Genomic DNA, 23,959 nt, shown 5'->3' with positions numbered 1-23,959 from the left:
CTGGGATAAATCTCACTTGGTCATGATGCATAATCTTTTTAATATGTTGTTGAATTTGGTTAGTATTTTGTTGAGAAATTTTCATCAATATTCATCAGAGTTATTGGCCTGATATAATGTAGCTACTCCAACTCTTTTCTGGTTTTCATTGGCATGCAATATCTTTTCCATTCCTTTTTTTTTCAGCCTATGTGTGTCTTTATGGGTGAAGTTTGTTTCTGGTTGGCAACATATCATTGGATCTTGATTTTTTTTAATCTATTCAACCACTCTATTTCTAGATTGGATAATTTTACCCATTTACATTCCATATTATTACTGACAAGTAGAAACTAACTTCCACCATTTTATTATTTGTTTTCTGGTTTTGTAATCTTCTTTTTCTTCCTTTCTTTTTTCCTTCTTATCTTTCTTTTATTGAAAGTAATTTTCTGTGATGGTATGATTTATGTTTTTGCTTTTTTCTGTTGTATGTTTCTTCATTTGAGGTTAGCATGAGACTTGCAAATACTATTTTATAACTCATTATTTTCAGCTAATAACAACTCTGTTTGCTATTACAGTGTTGTACAGGAACAAACAAAATGCAAACTTATAAAAACTCTATACCTTAGATTTGTTCCCCTGCTTAAGTTTTTGTTGTTCTTATTTACATCTTACTGTACTGCCTAATTCTTGAAAATTATTGTTGTCATTTTGTATTGATTCATCATTTTATCTTTATACTTAATAGTTTACACATTACAGTTACAGTCTTATACTGCTCTGTGTTTTTTGATGTATGTGCTATAACTTACTATTAGTGAGTTTTGTACCTTCAGTTGTTTTCTTATTGCTCATTAATGTCCTTTTCTTTTCGACTGAAGTATTCCCTTTAGCATTTCTTATAAGATATGTCTGGTGTTAATGAAATTACTCAGCTTTTGTTTGTCTGGAAAAGCCTTTATTTCTCCTTTATGTTTGAAGAAAATTTTTACCAGATATACTATTCAAGGGTAGAAGTTTTTTTTTTTGTTTGTTTTTTGTTTTTTTCCTTCGCCTCTTTAAATATGTCGTGTCACTCTCTTCTGGCCTGTAAGCTTTCTACTAAAAAGTCTGCTGCCAGACATATTGGAGCTCTGTTGTATGTTATTTGTTTCTTTTCTCTTTTAGGATCCTTTTTTTGTCCTTTGTCATTTAGAGTTTGATTATTAAATGACCTGAGATAGTCTTTGGGTTAAATCAACTATGTATTCTATAAACTTTCTTGTACTTGTTTATTGATATTTGATAACCACGTACAAGAAACATTACTAATAACCTTTCTCTGGGCTTGGAGAGACTTCTATATTATTATTGCTTTCAATATTTTTTTCTACTACTATCTCTTTTTCAACCATATCTTTAAGGATAATGAGTCTTATATTTTACCTTTGAGGCTATTTTCTAGATTCTGTAGACATGCTTCATTTTTTTTTCCTTTTGTCTCCTCTGACAGTATGATGCCCCCATGATTCAATTACCTCCTATGGGGTCCCAATCACAACCTTAAGAATTCAAGATGAGATTTGGGTGGAAGATAGCCAAACCATATCACCTGTTTTCAAACATACTATGTTTTTCTTCTGCTTCATCCATTATGCTGTTAAAAGACTTATGCATTCTTCAGAGGATCAGTTGCTTTTTTCAACTCCAGTACTTCTACTTGATCTTGTTAATTATTTAAACTTGTAATTTATCTGATAGAATTTTGAATTACTTCTCTGTGTTACCTTGAGTTTCTCTGAGTTTTCTCAAAGAAGCTTTTTTGAATTTTTGCAGGGGCATTGAAGAGTTAGGTAGTTATTGTAGTATTTGCAGTTTGGACTTATTCGTATCCATCCTTCTGGGGAGCGCTTTCCAGTATTAAAAAGGACATGATTGTTTTTATCTAAACTAATCTGCACTAAGGAGGACCCAATGCCCGGCAACACTGGGATTCTTGCAGAATAATAATAGATATACCACCTTGATGATTTTGGGTAAGATCCAGAAGAATTATCAGGCTTACTAGGCAGAGGTTCTTGTTTTCCTCTCTTGCTTTCTTTGAAACAAATGGAGTCTCTCTCTTCTGAGACACCTGAAGCTGGGGTTATGGTGAGACAACTACCCTTGAGGCCACCACTGCTGGTATTGGGCTGATTCAGTCCTTAGGCCTGTATAGGACTGGTCTCACCCAAGGGCCACTGTAACCACTACCTGGCTATCATCTATGTTTTCTCAAGGACTTGAGGGACTCTACCCTCAGGAGGGGATGAAGCCAGCCAGGTTTGTGTTCTTCCTTCCCTTCAGGGCAGTGAGTTCCCCCAGGCCTAGACTGGTAGAGAGCTACCATTCTGGAGTCAGGGACTAGGGTCAAAAAATCTGAAAAATCTACTGGGCATTCTATCATACTGTGGCTAATCTTGCACTCAAACCATGAGACATAGTCCTTCCCACTCTTCCCTCCCTTTTTCACAGACAGAGGTGCCTTACCTCTTGGCCAGCACCACCACAGGCCCATGGGGAGTACTTTCAGGCTACTTCTGCTGTTCTCCTCATTTTAACTTAACATTGCTGAAAGGGGCATTGAAGAGAGGAGGCAAGACAGCCTTCAATCAGCAATATCACCCTCCTCCATTTCCCGGCAACAGCCACGTGGCATGGAGAGAGAACCTACATTTGGGAAGGGAGTGCACAGTAACTGTGACATTGCATTGAGCTGAGAGCTCTTTAGTCAGCTTGTGGTGAATACTGGCTGGCCTGGGACTCATCCTTTAAGGCAATGGGCTCCCTTGTGGCCCAGGGCAGGTTCAAAAATGCTGTTCAAAAGCCATGGCCTGAAATTGGGTACCCTAAGAACCCACTTGGTGCTGTCCTCTTTGTGGTTGAACTTATACCTGAAGCAAACAAGTCTCAGAGTCTCACTCAAGACCCATGGCATATTACCAGTGTTCACTGCTGGTTATTCAGGGCCCAAAGGTTCTTTAATAAGCGGGTGAAGTGCTCTTCTAGGACTGTGTCCTTCCAGGCGAGGCAGTAGATTCCTTTCTGACCTAGCGTGTGTCTAGAAATATCATCTGAGATCAAAGTCTTGGAAAGTGGTGCTCATGACTCTAACTAGTCCCCTATCCTACTGAGGCTGATCTGGTATCCAAGATGCAAGACAAAGTCCTATTCACTCTTTCATCTCCTCTCCTCAAGTGGAAGGAAGGAGTCTCTTTTTGAGTCTAGAGCTGTGCAGCCTGGAGTTGGAGGAAGAATGTCACAAGCACTCTCTTAGCTGCCCCAATTGGTATCTCAGTAGGACACATGCCATCTATGCACATTGACTCTAAGCCCAGTTCAGAACTGGGATTTACCTAGGAGTTACAGTCCTTGTGGCCTAAACTGCATTTCAAGTTCATTTGGAGCCCCAGCACACTTATAGCAGAAAGGCTTGCTGGAACTCAAGTTTCAAACACTGGAATGGGTGATTCCCCTCTGGCTCAGGGTGGTTTAAATATTCCTACCCTGGACATCAGCCAAGGTCAGCACTGTCTTCTGCCGTGAAAGGGCAGTACTGAGTTCAGTGCAATGTCACAATTACTGTGCACTCCCTCCAAGTGTTGATTCTCTCTCCATGTCCCATGACCGTTGCCAGGAAATGGGGGAGGGTGACGTTGCTGATTGAAGACTCTCTTTTCTCCTCTCTTCAATGCATCTTTCAGCAATGTGAGGTTAAAACTAGGTACTCTGAGAGCTCACCTGATTTTTGGTTCTTATAAAGGTGCTTTGTTTTGTAGATAGTTGCTAAATTGGTATCTTTGCCAGGGGAGAGTTTGGTGGAGCCTTCTATTCAGCTACCTTGCTCTGTCCCACCTCTTACAATTTTTATTTATTTGTATATTTATTTTGAGACAGAGTTTTATTCTGTCACCCAGGCTGGAGTGCAGTGGCATGATCTTGGCTCACTGCAACCTCTGTCCCCCCAGGTTAAAGCAATTCTCCTGCCTCAGCCTCCAGAGTAGCTGGGATTATGGGTGCCTGCCACCATGCCCAGCTAACGTTTTTGTATTTTTAGTAGAGACAGGGTTTCACCATGTTGGCCAGACTGGTCTCAAACTCCTGACCTCATGATCTGCCTGCCTCAGCCTCCCAAAGTGCTGGGATTACAGGTGTGAGCCATCATGGCCAGCCCTAATTCTTGTGTTTTTAGTGGAGATGGGGTTTCACAACATTGGCTGGGCTGGTCTCAAACTCCTGACCTCAAGTGATCTGCCCTCCATGGCCTCCCAAAGTGCTAGAATTGCAGGCATGAACCACCATACCCAGCCACCTATAATTTATTTTTGAATTGTCTTATCCTCACTGTATATTCTGGATATAACAGATTTTTCTTGTATGCAAACTCGTTAGTACTCTGCTTCACAACATTTGTGTATGAGTTAAATGAGGTAAGTAAAGAACCTGGCACAGTGCTTAATACTGCAATCCATTTTGAAATTTTTTTAAACGTTTCATTCAATATCTATTTCAGATCATGGAAAATATGAAGCATCAAAGTAATTAATATCTTTAATGAATAATCAAATCCCTCCATATTCATAGTAATGTTTTATATAAGAATGCATGAATATTCCTGAACCAAACTGAGATTCGGGCTGCAATTTCTTGTGGCCCAATAATGAGATACAGATGAACTGGGAAGGAAGAGAGTTTTTATTTCTGTAACCAGCTATAGGAAGAAAGCCTGGAAATTATCACCAGACCAACTCAAAATTACAAAGTTTTCTAGAGCTTATATATCTTCTAAGCTATATGTCTATGCATAAGTTTGCATTCTTCTAAAAACGAAGTGATTAACTCCTTTTAATCTATAACTAAGGTCTGAGTCTTAAGGACCTTCTCCTGGAGCCTCAGAAAATTTATTTAATCTAAATGGGTCCAGGTACTGGGGTGATTACACTTATCTTGCCTCCTGCTAAATCATGGAGGTTTGGGGAGTTCCTTCAGACTCCCAATAAACTTGTTTGTAGAGGCCTGGGGAGTTACTTCATATCCCCAATAAAACTTGTTTAATTATGCTTTAAGGTTCAGAAAAGGCCTAGGCAAACCTCTTGGTGCATTTTTGTTGCATTCCAGCCTTTGCATAAGGGCATTAGCTTCTAATATTTAACTTGACCACTCAGTCAGTACTGAAACAGTTGTTATGAAGGCCTGTGTTACTGAGACCTGGCATGCCACATGGATACAACAGAGGATTTCTAAATTTATTAAATCTTCTGGATTTTCATAAAATAAAAATATCTTAAAGTTTAAAAGTCTATAAACATACATTAATATCTAGCAAAAGAAGGAAGACTTAATCCCTAAGTTTGAGTATTCACTCAAAGGCATTTTAGTCTGAAAGTTATTAGGAAATAAACAAAAGATTAATGCAAAAAATGTAGCATTAAAACAGTTTCTGCGCATTATTTATGTAGTATTTATACAAATTCCAAGCATTGAAATTATAGGTTATCTGTAGAAGTGTGTCGAATTTTCTGCCAATAAAATTTGTCATCCTTTCTGCTTTTACTTCAGCTGAGTGCTCGTTTGAAAGCTTTATGGATTTTTCTCTAAAAGATCCCTAATTTTTTTTCATTGGCATTCTGAAATACTTTTCTACAAACAGATATTTTGTTCAATTAATTTTTTGCTCTAAAACTTATTTTTCTATTCTTGTCTTATATAAACTAAATATATTATTTATGCACTTTGTTTCCTGCATGTTTTAACAGCTTCTACAACACACGGCTATGTTTTACAAACTTTATTTGGTAAATGTATTGAACAAAGATGTGTTTATACTATTAACTAGACCTAAGGAGAATATCTGTTACCCATTCTTTTTTATCCATTGCACCGTGATTGGTTATAACATCCTTTTTCTTTTTCTAGACTAGATTTCTTCCACACAGCACAAAATACATTTTTCATCCAGACTTCAGAGTCACTTGCATAGAAATATAAAGCCATAGATTATTAAGGAGTATTAACAAGTACAGATATATTTACTGGATAGGCCACAGGAATAGATGTTAGAAGCCCTGGTTTAAATCCCAAATGCAACATTTTTGTTGTTGTTGTTATATGGTTTCAGGGAAATTAAACACGAATCTCAACTTCTTTCAACTATAAAATGGGGATACTTTGAGCAATATGTATGTACCCAACCTGCTTCCAAGTAACACCTTGAGCATCAAATGGTGTGATATATGTGAAAGCAATTTGCTAAACTGAATAGCATTTCAAATTGCTTCTAAGAAAGCACTCATCACAATGTCTGGTTAATTTATATGTCACCCCTTCTAAATCGCTTCCTCCTTGAAGAAAAGATGAATGAATGAAAATGTAAATTACAAGTTACAAAGCCAATAAGAATGTCATAGTACTTGAAATCCAAAAGATTTTCACCACTTGCTGTGCTTTCACAATCTTTTTCCTTCTTTAAACTTAGCAAGAAATTGTATAAACTATACTCCCACAGTCTTTTGCTTTTTTCCTTGTTTTCTTAAATATAAAATGAGAAACAGTTGAAAGAAAGAACATGGGGTTATAAAAATGTTGCTATAATAGACAATAGCATATATATATATATAAGATTGCTATTAATTAATTGTTAGTAATAAGAGAAAGAAAAGATTTAAACTGTTTTTTTAATTAAAGCTGTGGTTTTTATATCAAACATCTTTTATCAATATAAACTAATTTCCTCCTGTAGAGTTATACAGGACACATATATTAATACAACAATCTTCATTGTTACAATGTGGTTATAAATCTGATGTTTGTTTTTACACTTTGAAAATCTGCTGGAATCATTTATTCCTTAGCATGTATAGAAAATGTTAAACATGTGCTCTGAATGAAGAGATCCCCTAAATAGGCTTTGTCTGAGCAACATGGCTGTTTATTCACCCGGGTGCAGGTGGGCTGAGTCTGAAAAAAGAGCAGAGGGTGGTGGAATAACAGCTGGTTTTATAGGTTTGGGGTAGGCAGTGGAAAGTTACAGAAGTTACAGTTCAGGGCAGCTTTTGCAAGCTGGGAGGGGGTCATAGGGTCTGGAGTCATGAGGCTGACCAAGGTCAGTTTCAAAATCCAGTTGCTTAGCAGGTGAAATGGGAATAAGGAACAGTAGAAGAATGTCTCAAAGTTAATTAAGTGCCACAGGGTTGATCATTCTTCTCCTATTTGTGGTTTTCCCGTTACTTCAGACTTTCTAGTTCCAGAAACTCATCTGGAGTGTGCATGCAGTCACAGAGGTTACCATGCTGTCCGTGGTGCGGTCAGTCAACCTAAAAGACCTTACAGAAAACATATTTCTATGCTTTTATTTAAAGATGTCAATGGACAAGTAACTGCCTAATTTATTTTCAGTTTAACTTTTTTTTTGCTTGTTTTTGTTTTTTAGGATCTAGTAAAAAAAATTTTTACTTTAATAAATAAAGTTGGTAAAATATAATTAATTCTTCCTTCTTGCTTTGGGGAAAAAACCTCCAAAAGAGTTCCATCACAGAAAATACCTGTGCTTTTTAGTCATATGTTTCATTAAAAAGTTATAACTTTGGCTGAGAAGTAATAGGTATAAATGAACAAGGAAATATAATAATTATATGGAGATATAGCAAGTAAACTATCTTTCTGACTTTCCATTTATCAAACATTCATTGGGTATATTTCATACATTAGTCAAGTTAATTATGACTATGGAAATGTATTTCATATAGATTATAGATCACAGTATTATGGTCATCAAAATATTTGAAAAACAGTCCTACCATGATAAATTATTTTATTTATATGTTATATAAATAAAAGCAGAGCCCTTCAATCTTCATATATGTTGAATTCTGCTTCTTTTATATGAACAGTAGATTGGTATCCAAACTATCCGTTTGTTTAAAATTTCCTTCAATTTTGTTTGCAAATTAGTCAGAATACAGTAATAGCATTGTAGAAAAAGATTAGTTCTTATCACATTACCAGGAAAAGTTAGGCACATACACACATTGTAGGGTGAGTAGGACAGGGTTTATTGGGTGAAAAGGAAAAATAACTTGCCATAAAGTGAGAGAGTCCTGCTAGCAGGTTTTCCACCTCACAGATTGAATCCCAAGTTACCAAACAGGAATAGGAGGGGACAGGCTCCTCATCCCTGCAAATGGTATGAATTTCCTGAGGCTCCATTCCATCCTCCCAGTTTGTAGGCTGTTAGGAGATTCTCTAGGAATCCTTTTTACTTGACTATCTCAACAGGGAGTATAACATGTTACATTCTTGAAGTTTAAATAACAGGATTGAATATTTAGTCCCGGCTGCACTACTTTGTGTGTGTTCTTAGAAAAATTTAACCTCTTATCTCCATTTTCTCATAGAGGAACAAGGTTGACATTGATATTTAACTTATGGGAAGGGTTGTTTTTGTTGCTTTCTTTAATATTCAATGGATATTGATGTATGTAAATCTCCTAGGAGAGTGCCTGGCCCCAGAGTAGGTACTCAAGGAATACAAACTGCAATCTAATTACTACTGCTCATATTATTATTACTCAACACACACAAGTGGATTGACCACCTTAATATTCACCCTTGATATTTTTCTCTTGCTATTTGACCACAGGCATGTAAGTAAAGAGAGAAGTGTAAATACAAAATAAAATACAATTCTAAGCACCCCCTCAAACAGCTGAACGGGCTTTCTCCTTAGCCAGGGCACTCTTAACTTGAAAGACCAGTTCAAGCCATGCCAGGAAGTTGGGGGTCAGAAATGCTTCATTATACCTCTCCTGCATTCACATCAACACAGACTTTAAGTCATAAGAAACATTCTACAACCTATTCTCTCTAAAGGATACTACCTGAAGGCTTCCTCAGCATGATTAAACTTTGGTCCTCACAACATCTTACTGCAACCCAGATATTCTTTTCTATCAATTCCAGGTTTTTAGATAAACTCAAGCAATTGTCAAACTAGAAAATGCTTAAATCTACCTGTAAGCTGGAAGCCCCCACTTCAAGTTGTCTCACCTTTCTAGACAAAACCAATGTATGACTTAAATGTATTTGATTGAAGTCTCATGTCTCCCTAATGTATAAAACCAAACTGCAGCCCCAATTACCTTGGGTACATGTTCTTGGGACCTCCTGAGGGCTGTGTCATGGGCCATGGTCACATCTATTTGGCTCAGAATAAATCTCTTCAAATATTTTATAGAATTTGACCTTTTTTGGTGACAGAAGTCAACAGGTAAGGCACAAAATACAGAATTTGTACATGGGTGGGGATGACAACATTAATAAACTTCCTCTTCATGTATGTCACTTATTCAAAATATCAATGGTATCCTACAAAAAAGCAACACTCTTGTCTATGAAATATACTTTATATACTTCTAAAGGACTGGGGACTTTTAAAATTTGACAATAATAATAGTCAATATTTACACAATAATATTGAACTCATGCCTTGGGTTATTACAGAGTAAAAACAGCAAAACCTCAGGTTGCTTCCGTTAGGAGCAGAATCTGGTGGAATGATTCAGAAAGTAATATAATTTAATGTTCTTGCACATGAGAGGAGAATTATCAGAGTTCAGCCTGCAAGTTTTTTCTCTAAGCTTAGACAACCAATATGTTTATACAACTTCTCTTACTCTCCTAAAAGCAGCAATAGAAACAATTTGCAAATCAAAAGTGGTCAGAAGTAGGTTCAACAGACCTTTCACTGGAGCATAATTGACTTCCTCAAGTAGCACTGAGGTACCTTTATGTTTAGCAACAATGTAGAAATGGTAGTACTTATATAGAAATTAGCCTGTTAAAGGCTTTGTACTCAGAATCTGGACAGTCACAAAAGTCATTATTTTTTCCAAAGAAGCACTCAGCCCTCCTACATGCTGTTTGGACAGTGTATAGACAAAGATCTCTAGAAGAAAATAATGTGTTTTCAAGAAGTAAGTAGCAAGAATAGAATTCAGGCAAAGGTGTTATTGAAGTATAATTCACATAAAGTAAATTTTAAATATCTTAAAAGTACTGCTCAATGAATTTCTACATTTGCATATACTAGTTAGACGACTACTCAGTTCAAGACATAAAATATTTTTTTCACTCCAGAAGCTTTATTGCTCCCTTTTCCAATTCATAGCTTTCATAGTAGTCACTATGCTAATTTTTTTCATTAGAGGTTAATTTCTGTCATTGAACTATATAAAATTGTACAAATATATTATTAAATAGGAATGTTAATTATACATTTTTACATTAGATTTATTGTTTACTTTTGTCAGTATATTTATTAATGTTAAGTGCTTGGACTTAGTTATTTTCTAACAGTGAAACCACCTTTGCAAAATTATGACTGAGAGTGAAAGAGATCTAACCTAACCAACTCATCTTTAAACTGTCCTCATTCCTTCCTGGGCATAGGCTGAATTCACTTTGGGAGTAACTTAGTGTACAGCTTACAGTTTAAAACAAAGATGATAACAGCCCTTTCCCAAAGCAAACCTCCTTCTTGCCTGGGGACTAGACTGTCTTTATAGGACTACCAAATTAGCCACAAGATTAGAAATTGTTGTTTGGGAGTCATGCAGTTGGATGCCACTAGATTCTGACTCTCCCTAAATTGCTCCTTAGATGAGTGCTTGACATATTTTGCAGACCCTGCACTTGAAGGATCAAGTGGCACCACTCAGATCAATAAACTGGCTCATCTGATCTTGTAGCCCCCACCCAGGAACTGATGCAGCACAAGAGGACAGCTTCAGCTTTCCATGATTTTATCTCTGACCCAACCAATCAGCAGCACTCTTGACTCGCTGACCTTCCCTCATCTACCAAATTATCCTTAAAAACTCAGATTCCTAAATGCTCAGGGTGACTGATTTGAGTAATAATAAAACTCCAGCCTCCAATATAGCTGCATCTGCATAAATTACTTTCTCTATTGCAGTTCCCCTATCTTGATAAATAGGCTCTGTCTAGGCAATGGGCAAGGTGAACCCATTGGGCAAGGTGAATCCATTGGGCAGTTACACTAGCCAATAATTTCTGCTAGAATTTTCAATTAAATGCACAATATTCATTATTAACCTATCTATATCTGTGATCCAGGTAACAACTATAGGCAAGAATATTATTGACAAAAAGAGTCAAACTCTAAATGTATTCTGAGCCAAATGTGAGTGAACATGGCCAGTAACTCAGCCCCAGGGAATCCTGAGAACATGTGCCAAAAGGTAGTCAGGCTATAGCTTGGTATTATACAGTTTAGGAAGACAGAAGGCATCAATCAATACATGCAAAATGTACATTAGTTTGGTCTGGGAAGACAGGACAACTCAAAATGGTGCTTTCAAGTCGTAAGTGGACTCAAGGATTTTCTGATTGGCAATTGGTTGAAATAATTTATCTGAAAACCTAGACTCAATGGAATAGAGTAGCTGAGTTAACATAAGGGATTGTGGAGAACAAGGTTCTTATTATGCAGATGGAGTTTCCAGGTAGCAGGCTTCAGAGAGAATAGATTGTAAATATTTCTTATCATACTTAAAAATGTACCCAACTCTTAGTTAATTCTCTCCTGAGTTAAGGAAGATAGCTGGAAAAGGAAAGGGATTCTCTATAGAATGTAGGTTTTCCCCACTAGAGACAGCTTTCCATATCATAGAAATATATTTTGAGATATAATATTTAGATTTTTTTCAGGGCCTGCTATTTTCCATGTTTTGTCTTACTGCTACCAAGAGTCAGTTTTGTCAGTCTTAAGGTCCCTGTTTTAATGTTAATGCTGATCAGCTGCGCCTGAAATCCAAAGGGAGGAACATGCAATGAGGAATGTCCAAATACCCATTTCTATCATGGCCTGACCTAGTGTTTCAGGTTTACTTCAGAATGCCCTTGGCCAAGAGGAGGGGTCCATTCAGTTGGTTGGGGTGTTTAGAATTTTATTTTTGGTTTATGATATGCTGTGTCCCTGAGGGTAGACTAGATAAGTTGTGGTGATTACATAATAATGTTCTATTCCTGAATACAGTCTATGTATGTGCCATGTTACTTTTCAACTCCCAGAGTTCCTTTATATAATTGTTTTATTTGACACAATACAACAATCTAAAGTAAGAGGGCATTAATAATTTTCCATATTTTATTGAGGGTTATAAGTGGTGTGTTTCAGAGAAGTGAAATGAGAGATCTGGCACTTAAAAGACATCTAATCTCTCTGTGCAATACTACTTTGCTTCCCTCTTACTTGTAATGATTATGATAATGCTAAGAGTTGTGTATTATAAAAATTATACACAAAATGCATATAGTTTAGCTTCAGATTGCACCATAGCATGTTTATAGTTTTCCTCTTTTTTACCCTGTTAAAGGCATTTTTATGGATGAGCAGAGCAAAGGCATATGCTGTAATTCCTAGAAGAAAATAAGATCATCATAGTGTTACTGAAAAGGGGTCCCCATTCAGAACTCAAGAAAGGGTTTTTGGACCTTATGCAAGAAAGAATTTGGGACAAGTCCAGAAAGTAAAGTAAAAGCAAGTTTATTAGAAAAGTAAAAGGAAAAAAAAATGGCAACTGCATAGTAGAGGAGCCCAGAGGGCTGCTGGTTGGCTATTTGTTGTTGCTGTTATTTCTATATCATATACTAAACAAGGGGTGGATTATTTGTGAGTTTTCCAGGAAAGGGATGGGTAATTCCCAGAAATGGGGGTTCCTCCCACTTTTAGACCATATAGGGTAATTTCCTGACATTGCCATGGCATTTGTAAACTGTCATGACACTGGTGGGAGTGTTTCTTAGCACGCTAATGCATTTTAGCATACAATTAGCAGCATGGATGACCAGAGGTCACTTTTGTTGTCCTCTTGGTTTTGGTGGGATTTGGTTGGTTTCTTTACCACAGGCTATTTTATCAGCAAGGTCTTTGTGACCTGCATTTTGTGCCAACTTCCTATCTCATTCTATGACTAGGAATACCTAACCACTTGGAGAAGGAGCCTAGTAGTTATCAGCATTTTTTTACCCAGCCCCTATGCAAGATGGAGTCACTCTGGCTCAAATGCCTCTGACAATAGTATTAGAAGTGGGGAGGGGAGTAATAAAGGAGAAATGTTAAGACTTGTAAAATTTGACATCTGATCTCACTTAACAACTATAGAGCATGCAAGCAGATTATCCTAGACCAACCCTGATTCCTGATGATCTCAGGATGAGGGGTCATGGTATTGTATCACTGAGGTTTTCTTCCACTCTTGCAAAAACTAGGTTTAGAACACTTAGTTATACTCATCCCTTAGAGGTGGTTTTTGTGCAGTCAGTCTTAGTAGAAGTAGGAATAGTTTACATCACATCTTAAGATTTCCTTGAGCTCAGGGTTTTATGATTCTTTGGAGATTCATAATTTTCAGTATCAATGACATTCTCTAGTATTAAGCTGGATTTTTCTAATTTACTGGACCCCACTAAATAGTGCCCTAGTGGTCTGAAAAATGAATGTGTGCACCCAACCCTGAATACTGTATTTAGTGCACTTGTCACCATTCCTCTCTTTGCATATTTTCATCCAGAATTATCTCTTTTTAGAAGGAAAAAAAAATCTTTGTAAAAAAGCAGTGTCAATTGAGTCCTGAATTCACCATGTACTAGCTATACAAGGTCAGGGCTCAGCTTCCTCATTATAAAATAGAGAGATGTTGTATATATTCCCTAAGGTGCTGAATGAATTAATGTAAATAAAACTTGTAACAAAATACCTGGAACATACAATATGAATTTATAAAAGCTAATATTGTGTATCTATCTATCCATATAGTATATTGTGTGTATATATATAGAGAGAGATATATATGTACATACTCTATATGCACACACATATATAGTGCATATATACCATATATACACTATACACACACACACACACACACACACACTATACTATACGGATAAATACACACTATTAGTTTTGTCTATATATCAGCATATCCCCGATTTGAGATTGAGTATACTTATACATATTGTATTAATAATGTACAGATTTATATATATAAATATGTATGCAAATATACATATAAACCTGTATATATACTTTATACTATATATAATCTAATAGGTATTATGTATATATTATCTTTATATCTGCTAAAGTTCAGTTCTGAATTAACTTTAAAATTGGTGCCCCTGTTCTATATTTTGTACTCATTTTTCCCTCACCTGGGATAATATTTGTAAAAAACACAATTACATTGCACCAAGCTAATTTAATAGCTCCCTAATTGATTTTCTTCTTTAATTTATGATCTACACCGCAAGCATAGTATGAAAATGCCATTGCCCTATTTCAGTATCTTTGACATCCATCCAAAAAGCCTACAATGATCTATTGAACTTGCTTAGTATGACCCACAGAGCCACCAGGATCTTGCCCAACTTAAATTTTAAGCTCATATCCTGAAGCATCCCATATCTCCAATCATTCATACCGTCTCCTGCAGTTATCTTTCAATATCTAGCTATTGGACATTTCTTAAATAGCTGCTTAGATATAGACCTTTACTTCCTGTCTATAAGAAAGACACTTTTACCCACTTTTTCATATCATAAACTCTGAGTCATTCTTTAAGTTTAGATAAAATATTTTCTTCCTAAAACTCCTAGGCAGACATTCTCTTCCAAGTTTTCACAGTGCTATCAATTTTGCCAGTGTAATGTTTCTCTAATTATATAACAATTAGTTGTCTTTGGGCGCACAGCTCTTTGGTTGAACTTGATACTGTTTACTGAGAGAGATGTCATCTCTCTCAGTAAACAGTATCAAGATGTACCCATTGTCAAAGATACCTATCTCTCCTCTGTGCATCCATAGCACACTCAGTCTACTTGTATTATTACACTAAACACAATTCATTATTAATTTACTTTTCTGTCTCTGAATCCATCTCCCATTATGAGTGTCTCCAAGACACAGCACTTATTTGTTTATACATTTATCAATAAGCTCAGGGTTTGACACCGAAGAGTTACACTCTTAATATTTGATATTTTTTATTTGTATCTACATAAAACAAACTAATATTTAGCACATCCCTGATCTGAGCTAGTTAGAGTATCCATTTCAGTTAGTTTAGCATAAAAAAGAAAAGGAAGGAGGAAATAATTTCTCCTAAACTCTGCCCTATAGGAGTCCAAACAAGTTACTTAGGAATTTTTACTTTATTTACGCACTATGTTATATTTTTAGCATATTTGTCAATTGTGCATGAGCATCTGTCTATATACTTCCAAATATTTGATAAGACACGTTCAGCTTGACTGACAAGGTTACTGTTTTGTGCCCTTGTCATTTTCACCTTATCGACATCTGTCATGCATTTTGAGTGGTAAGGAGATGGAGTCAGTAATTTATACTTCTGCCTTTATTTTTAAGTTTAGACCTTTCAAACTCTTGAACTGTGCCTGACTTATTATCTGTGTCATTCCACACGTTACACATGTTCGAAGCACTTACTTCATTTTTTGTTGCTGTCTCAGACACTTACTAATATTGTCAATCAGAGACAGTGAATTATAGTACTAAAGTACTCCCTGTACTATTTCAATTTGTACCATATATAGAACTGAAAGTATAATAGACTATACTAGCCACTCTCCACTAGCTAATGGAGAAGGAAGAGAGTGGCCTTTAGGGACAGAAATAGTGACATCAGAACAGTAACCTGAAATTAGTGAATCTCATTTTCATTTTCAATCCCTAAATACATTATGAGGGCAGCCCCAAATATTGTCCATCTGTTTTCATAGGAGGTTAGAATAATGAAGAATATATTTTAATTTATACAAAAACATAATTCGTACTTGTCAAAGTAAGGAAACAGTAACTGTTTTTCAAAAATTATATAAGCTCCTGTTTTCTTCTTTTCTTCTTCCATTAATTAAATCTTTCTTTCTTCTATTCTTTTTTTTCTCTTTACTTTTACTTCTTTCTAGTTTATTCCAATCTTTCAATTTTATTCCTTTCTTTCTTGTATCATTTTGTTGATATATTATAGTAGTATATATTTTATAGTACATATGACATTTCGATACATGTAGGTAATATGTAATAATCAAGTCTGGATAATTGGAATATCCCTCACATGAAAACATGTAACTTTTCTTTGTGTTGGGAACATTACAAGTCATCCCTTCCAGCTATTTTGAAGTATACAATAAATTAATTTTTACTATAATTTCCCTACTGTACTATCAAATACTGGATAGATACTATCAAATACTTATTCCATCTAACAGTATTTTTTGTACATACTAACCAACCTTTCTTCATTTGCCCTCTCTCCTTCTTCTTCCATTTCTATATCAAATATTTAATAGTTTTTGTGTGAAAAATGCCATACTATGACTTGTAGAAAATATGGATTTAAATAAAATTAACCAATTGATGTGGTTTGGCTGTGTCCCCACCCAAATCTCATCTTGAATTGTTGTTCCCATAATCCCACATGTCATGGGAGGGACCCTTGTGGGAGGGAATTAGGTTATGGGAGTGGTTCCGTTGTGTTGTTCTTGTGATAGTGAGTTCTCGTCAGATCTGATGATTTTATAAGGGGCTTTTCCCCGTTTTGCTCAGCATTTCTCCTTTCTTTCACCATGTGAAGAAGGATGTGTTTGCTTCCCCTTCAGCCAAAATTGTCAGTTTCCTGAGTCCTCCCTAGCCACACTGAACTGTGAGTCAATTAAATCTCTTTTCTTTGTAAATTATTTGGTCTCAGGTATATCTTTATTACCAGTGTGAGAAGAAACTAATATACCAAAGAACCAAAAAATGTTGTTTTTTAAAAATAGCTTTCTAGTACACAGACAAATGAGGGTAGTAAATGGTTTCCTTAGGAAGAAGAGAAAGGTGGAACACAAAAATACATTTATGATGATAACCATAACAAATAATGATTAACAGAGCCCTACCGGCTAAGAAAGATTTATTAGAACCATAAAAATAGAGACAAACTGAGGGTTCCACAGCCTTAGGAAAAAGAAAATTTAAATCTATTCAATGATAACATAAAATGTTTTAGTAAAGATGTAACAGTTGAGTTTGGTATTCATGGATAGATTATTTAGTACTGGTAGAGAACATGTGGGTAAAAACCTGGTTTCCAACCAGATGGTACATGATTACCACTTGGAAATTTTATAGTAAAGATTCATAGACTTCTGAATCAGAATCTTACTGTGGCTCATTAATGAAGAGCTTTGAGAGAGGCCAAGGATTTTTCATTTTTACATATGGTCTGAATTAAGTGGATAATCCACAAGTTAGTGGTGCTCTCCATCCCTGGATTTTAACAATTTGATACAAGGCTCAACAAGATCTGGAATCTGGAATCATAAGTAAGTGGAACTGAAGGCACATAGATGTATATAAAGAAGAAATGGTTGATAAATGTGGAAGGTAAGTGGTTGCTGGAGAATGAGCCTGTTGTACACAAGGTTAATATTTTTGGTACTTAACAGATTTTTTTTTTTTTTTTTTTGAGAGCCAAATTGCTCTTCTGGGCTTTCAGGATCCAGCAATGATCAAAGTGAATATTCGTTCTTGTCGTGCTTACATGCTAGTTAGGACAGACAAATAAGAGGCAAATACAGAAAAAAAAAAAAAGGCAAGATTATCTCAGACACTGTGTGCTATTGTCATAGGACCAACAGATTCCTACGCCTACTGTCTTGTAACAGACTAATACACTGAGACAACAGGTTTTGAAGCAGAGAAAGTGTTTAATGATATCAGAGTAGCCAAGTAAGGATATGAGAGAGACTTCCAAATGCATCTCCCTGAGGAGTTCTGGGTTGTGGGCTTTAAGTGGGTCATAGAAGGTGAAGGACTAGAAAATTAGAGTTATTGACTGGTCAGGGTTAGGGGGATAAGATCATCAGTATGTGAAAACTATATTCTTTAGTGTGTCCTTCAGAACAGCTGCCATCAGTAGTTTCACTGATATGTATAACCTGCAATATCTCAAATGGAAAACTTAAACATTTCAAAATGTTTAAGTTATTATCTATAGAGTAGTTAAGGGGAGCTCTAATCATGTGACAGGGTCTGTGTCATTCAGGGGCAAAACAACTATAAGCAAGCAGGTTAGAGAGCAAGCTGACCTAATGATTTTTACTGAATTCCTTGTAATCTTGGTTTATTTTCATTTCTCCCTCATCTCTTCTTCCCTGTTAATTACATAAAATTTATAGAGATGGTTTTGCTATAGAGGAAGGCGGACTGAGGGTGGGGGTAATGGGACAATATTGTTTGGATGGGACTTAGCAAGAAAAAGGGGCCATCCATAAAAAAGATAGGGAAAGAATATTTCAGGGAGGGGAATGGCACAGGCAAAGGCCTTTAAGTCCAAATTAACTTGATATGTTTGTAGAACAGGAATTATGAAATCAATTGGTAATGGATCAGTATGTAGTGCTTTCATGTGGGAGAGGGGCTGATGTTATTGTATCCCGCAATATTACTTTTGGGGGAATATAAAAAATCTGGAATGTAGGGAGGCTATTAGAAAAGTCTAGCTGAAATTTATTTGTAGTAGCCAATCTAAGAGGTAGTAAAATCCTTCCCTAAACTAATCTCAGAATGGCCAGGAGATGACCAACCATGTTGAAAGAGAGTTTGGAGATGAAACTATCAGATTGGGTACTGCTTAATTGTGAGCTACCAAGGTAAAGAGAAAAGCCAAAACTGAATTCAAAAGTTTAAGACTGTATGAGGCTACTTAACAGCACTGCCATGCACAAAAATAAGGATATCTGTTTGGAAGAGAGGGCATCTAAAAATTTTGTTCTGATTACGTTAACTTTAATCCTTTTTAAGACTGAGAATGATGCTTTCTATGACTTATTTGGGGGTATTTTAAGTTTGCTTTAGTTAAGAGAAGTGCTTGGTATATGCATTACTTGACAAGCATTATTCAATTTGCTAGGCTTTTTTTTTTTTTTTTAATTTGACCTAAATAGGGTGCTGGATTGGAAGGATTGAAGCCCAACATTCTTAACTTGGTTCTAGCCTTAATTGTGTAATCTTGAGTTAGTCATTTTTCAGATATTCAATTTCTTCATTTAAAAGGAGGAATTGAACATGAAGTTTTGGCTTCTTCCAGCTCTAACAATTTATGATTTTGCTACTCTTTTGCTATTTTGTTTAACCTAGGGAAAAAATTTTGAAATGTTCTTAAGTATAAATTAATTGTATTTTCTAGAATGTATTTATCCTCTATCTTTAGTGATTAAACACTCTCATTAGTGTCCAAAGAGACAACACTAAAAATTAGAATTAATGACGAGGAGAGAGGCTCAGGTGGTTATTCATAGCCATTTTGTATATTTTAAAAATAATATAGAATAACATCTCATCATGGGCAATCAGCAGCAAAGTTGAGATGTACAATCAAGATCAATCTTTTACCTAAACCCTTCCCAGGCTCTCCACATCATTCTTCATATATTTAAGCCAATTCTAATTTCCTCTGGTTATAGTTTTTTTGCACGTATTATTATTCTGAAATGACAGTATTTTAAATATTGATACATTCATAAAAAATTTTGGAACAAATTGTCAAATCATGGCTAAGATCAATAAAGGATATCAAAAACACTTTTACTTGCTTCTAAATTGTAAGACTTCAGCTAGCAGAAAGTAGATTATGCTGACACAAAAAATAACTTTTGTAAATTAAAGTTGATGCTAAGTCTAAACTCTGCCAAATACCTCAGGCAAGCTATTTCTGTGAGAGCAGTACACTCTCATTAAAGGTAAAACAAAGATAATTGTAACTGACCCCTACCAACTGCACAGTAAAATTAAGAGGATTAGTGAGTGATTCAGTCTAGTGCTTTGTGAATCTACAAGGCATGAGTAAATAAAAAGTTCCATCATTTTATTGGGGCCTGTGGCATGTATCTTATCTTCTCTCACCTTTGCATCCTCATCTGCAAAATGGGATGACTAATAACCCTCTGGCTTACCCAATTAATCTCAATGTGAATTAATGAGTAAATGATGACTTTATACAGCCTGATGTAGGGAAAATTATATTATTGACTGATTCATAAGATGTTACAGTTTTGTACATAAATGCTTAATCTCATTTTGTAAAGTAGATGTGCTTTGACAACTATGACTATACTGCTTTTGAACTCAGCAACCACATCTCTATTTATTGAACAAACCAATTTTTATCTTTTTTTTTTTTTTTTTCGAGCAATAGTGTCTTGCTCTGTCACCCAGGCTAGAGTGCAGGGGCACAATCATAGCTCACAGCAGCCTGGAACTCTTGGATTCAAGTAATCCTTCCACCTCAGTCCCCTGCATAGTTAGGGCTATAGGCATGTGCCACCTTGTCTGCCTAATTAAAAATAAAATTTTTGTAGAAATGCATTCTTGTGTTGCTCAAACTCCTGGCCTCCACTGATCCTCCCACTTTGGCCTCTCAAAGTGCTGGGATTACATGTGTGTGCCACTGCACCTGGCCCAAATCAAATTCTTAATAAAATTCCTGAACATGTCTCTTGGTTTATTCTATGTGAAAAAAATTATTTTTAATTTACCTTTCAATAAAAAAGTGCAAGTTAAACATGATTTCTCTGAAATTTATCTTAGTATAATTTTTCTTGCTTCTTTCCCCAATTCAGAAGTTTCATAACTAAATTATATTTTCTAAAACATACATTCATGTTTATAGCTGTGAATATGAACCAGAGTAACAATAAAAATAATAAATACATAGACATTGTATATATTTATCATAAATTGCTGTTACATAAATACTATAGTGTAATCGCAATTGTGAAACTTACCTATCAAACAAGAGTGCAGAACAAATTGTCAGTCATGTACCAACTACCTAGATGTGGTAGATGTTTACATTTTGCCATGGTAAGGGAATTTTTTTTCTATTTTCTTTCTCTAACATGTCAGCTTAAAATGAAATTTTCATTCACACATTAAAATGACAAAAGAATTTCCCTCCTTTTTTCCACATTTTAAGATAACCAGATGTATGCATCTTTGAAAAGCTAATTTCTAAGTAATACTATTGTTTACTACTTAGAATCCCTTGCTTTCTTTTCCTAAGGTTATAAACCTACAGGAATGTGAATTTACACGAAAATCACTGATATCCTCTCAGGAAAAGAAAAAAGTTTTTACAGTTGGATTAATTTGAATATCATTGCTTTTTTTGCCTATAAATGAAACAGTCCACATTTATTTTCTTTCTTTCAAAATGTTATTGAATCTATAAAAATCAGTTAAATTTCAAAAGTAGATATGATGTTCTGAAACTTGTTTTGGCCTAAGCGTGAAACTAGTGGGGGTTTGTTTGTTTGTTTTGGTTTTGTTTTTTTTAGGGCTAGATTTACCTAGGATGAAATTTGATGCTGCAGGTGTCCTGCTGTGTTTCTACAGTAACAATTAAACAATTCCACATCGACCTAATTACATTACATTGGCTACACAGAGAGAAGTGGAGTTCTTTTGTTTTTGATTTTTGCTTTTCAGAGTGACACTGGTTCAGTAATGAGACAAACTCACTAGGCAGGGAGGCCTTAATGCTGAATATGTTCTTCAGCTATTTTTAAGACAGTTTTTAGCTGATACTAAAAGTATGCTTACCTGGGGTAAAGAACCACAGCTCCAGTTTTCTCTTTGCTCTCTATTCCTCAGTGCTCATCAAGAGGACTCTTCTTGGATTCAGTTAGACCCATTCAAAACCAGGTAAGGAATAGTCCCTAAGATACCAAAACATACCTTAGCGTACTTACTTTAAAATTTTATATTTTTCTATGAGTAATAATATTTGTATATCAAAAAAAGGACAAATCTATTTGTTGCCTATATCAGAGACATACTCCTTCTTAATACTCAACACATAACAAAGTATTTAAATAACATGATGTATATGTATCTTTTAGTTTACATATTCTCTGTGAGTCTTAGTTCAAAATATCTAAGAAATAATCTAATTAGATTAGCCCGGAACAGCTTGCCACTCCTTATTTAATCAGTTCTAGGTTGAGTAATAGCAATAGCAAAAGCTTTGCAGACCCTTAATAAAGATATTTTGTATGTTATAGAACAAAAACATTGAATTTGGGGTGGGAGGGTGGCTATTACCAATGTGAGAAAGATTTCAAATGTTTACTTAATAGCAGCTTGCCATATGAGGGGATTTTTCTCAATTCCCAAATAAAAGTTTGACCGCTTGCCAAAGTTTATTTTAAATGTTCAAATAAGAGCTGCAGAGACCCAGCAAAGTATTAAATATCAAAAGAGAAATGGTCTTCAGAATGTCAGGTTCAACTATTTCGACTTTGTCAATCAACACAAAATTAGATCAACTGTGCACAACTTCATCAAAAGTACAGCAACTGAAAATAAATTCTACTTGGTTCATGTTAGTATGAAGATATTTAGATATAGCAGCAATGTTGTATTGTGTTACTAATGTGAACTTCAACCGCTCAATGCTGTATTTTTAGTGTTAAGTACAGACTATTTTCAAAATAGCATTGCTCTTGTTATTTCCAGAGCATATTTTCATTAAAAGCATATACATCAGAATCAGAATTCACCTTCTCTTAAAGCAATGCTCCAATTCATCTCTTGTGTTTACCTCTGGGTGCCTGTTGCACCTAATATTTATTCCATCTGAAATAAGAATTGTCCTACAATGTTTCTCAACACCTTCCAGCATTTCTAATGCAGGTTTGAAACTAGTTTCTCCTGGAATTTTTATTCTGTGTATCTAATGCCATCTTCTATCTCTTTGTGAAGTAGGAATGGCCGCAAACAAAACTCTTGAGCACCGAACTGGGAGCAAAGTGGTGATTAACTCAGCTGGGAGCTGCAGCGTCATAGATGCCTAACAACTGAGCTCCCCAACAAAGAAAATCCTTGCCCTTTTAAAGGCTTACAACTCTAGAAATTACATGTGAAAGGGTCTTGATTCATGAAGTAGGCCTGAGGTATGAGACTTAGGTGGGGGTTTGATTGTATTTAAGCAAAAACAATACCTTCCAGAAAGATTCCTCCATACCATGCCTGCAATCTACAGGAGTGCGATTAAGGGTGGTGCCGGGGTCTGCCAGCCTTTACTTCTTCTATTGAAATGTATTGTAGAAGTCTAGGGGGAAGGCCTGTTAGAAGCTTAAGAGGATTAAGGGTCTTCTTCCTCACTTCCAGAAAGTCTTCATAATGTTTTGTAGTGGATTTTCTAGTGTTATTAAGATTTTAAGATTATTAAGATTTTCTCTCTCTTTCCTCTGTGTGTGTGTGTGTGTGTGTGTGTGTGTATGTTGGTGGGTTTGCTCTCTAATACACACACACACACACACACACTTCCCACGTATGTGTGTTCCCCCAGAGATGTGAAATGTATGGAAAAAACAGAGTATATTGATTGGCTTTGCTTGTACTTGCATTTGGCCAATATATCAGTTATCTATTCCCATAATAATGTGGCATAACAACCACAAATTTCAGTGGCATATGGCAATAAATGTTCTTTTCTGCATGAGTCTGTGGGTCAGTTAGCTGGTTTTGATGACATAGGCTTGGCTTAACTGATCTCAGCTGGGCTTCTTCATGGGTCTTTGGTAAACTAATAGGTCAGCTTGATGCTGTCTGGTCTAAAAGGATATTAACTGTGTCACTGCAGTCTCCTCCATAAATCTGTTACATTATTGTGACAGACTAGCCCAGACATACTCTCAGTGAGATCACATGGAGGGAAAAGACATAAAAATATGCATGCACTATTTCAAACCTCTATTTCAGTTAACTTACATCTTGCATTTACAAGCAATAACACTAGAAAGTATTCAGAAATTTTTGAGAAATACAGATAATCAGTTTAAACAAACTTAAGCAAGAAAGAAGCTG

At 35.7% G+C, this 23,959-nt stretch overlaps 1 long non-coding RNA gene across 1 annotated transcript in view; it reads right to left on the bottom strand.

Moving 5' to 3' along the window:
- LOC108299501 overlaps positions 1 to 21,807 on the bottom strand; it is a 128,386-nt gene extending 106,579 nt beyond the window's left edge. Inside the window, exon 1 of the long non-coding RNA XR_001822995.2 lies at positions 21,692 to 21,807. This is a non-coding gene — a long non-coding RNA (uncharacterized LOC108299501). The remainder of the gene's footprint in view (positions 1 to 21,691) is intronic.
- Between the last annotated feature and the right edge of the window lie 2,152 nt (positions 21,808 to 23,959).

Source organism: Cebus imitator, unplaced genomic scaffold, assembly GCF_001604975.1.
Source record: "Cebus imitator isolate Cc_AM_T3 unplaced genomic scaffold, Cebus_imitator-1.0 Scaffold22, whole genome shotgun sequence".
Taxonomy (NCBI): domain Eukaryota; kingdom Metazoa; phylum Chordata; class Mammalia; order Primates; family Cebidae; genus Cebus; species Cebus imitator.
This window is presented reverse-complemented; position numbering and strand designations above follow the sequence as displayed.